Raw genomic sequence first — 555 nt, forward strand, 5'->3', positions numbered from 1 at the left:
CATCCACCAGGCATGGCCAATTCTCCCCTTCTGCCATCGCACGTCCTGCGACAGGAACAGATGCCGTACCTGTCGTACATGCCTGGAGGCAGTCCTTGCGGCGTCTCCTCCACAACCGACAACGCCTCCTCCCAACGTCGCCGTACCAACAGCCAACCAACTCTGTCACTGGCGTCCCGAGAGCGTGCCGTGGCGATAGCCTGAGGCGTGTAAGGATGTACGAGTGCCGTACACATGACATATTCATCAACATGCAACACCCCCAGGTTGCGGACAGATATGCGTGGGTTGTACGGAAAAAGACAGCAGTCCGGCAATAACAAACTTGGAAGCAGTAAAGTGAATTCTGTCTTTAACCACACCTACATACATACAGACACACCACTGGCACATATTCGGATTCCCCTGCCCAGATCTCTCCAAAGGGAAACATTTATACACACATACATACCAGTGTTTTTTTTTTCATTGTTGCCCGACAATTTTCCAGTCCGAACGGAGGAATAGGTTTTTAATCGCGGGAATAAAGGTATTCCGAATCTGTCAGGCGCTGGA

The sequence above is a fragment of the Volvox carteri genome, assembly GCF_000143455.1.
Source record: "Volvox carteri f. nagariensis unplaced genomic scaffold VOLCAscaffold_21, whole genome shotgun sequence".
Lineage (NCBI taxonomy): Eukaryota > Viridiplantae > Chlorophyta > Chlorophyceae > Chlamydomonadales > Volvocaceae > Volvox > Volvox carteri.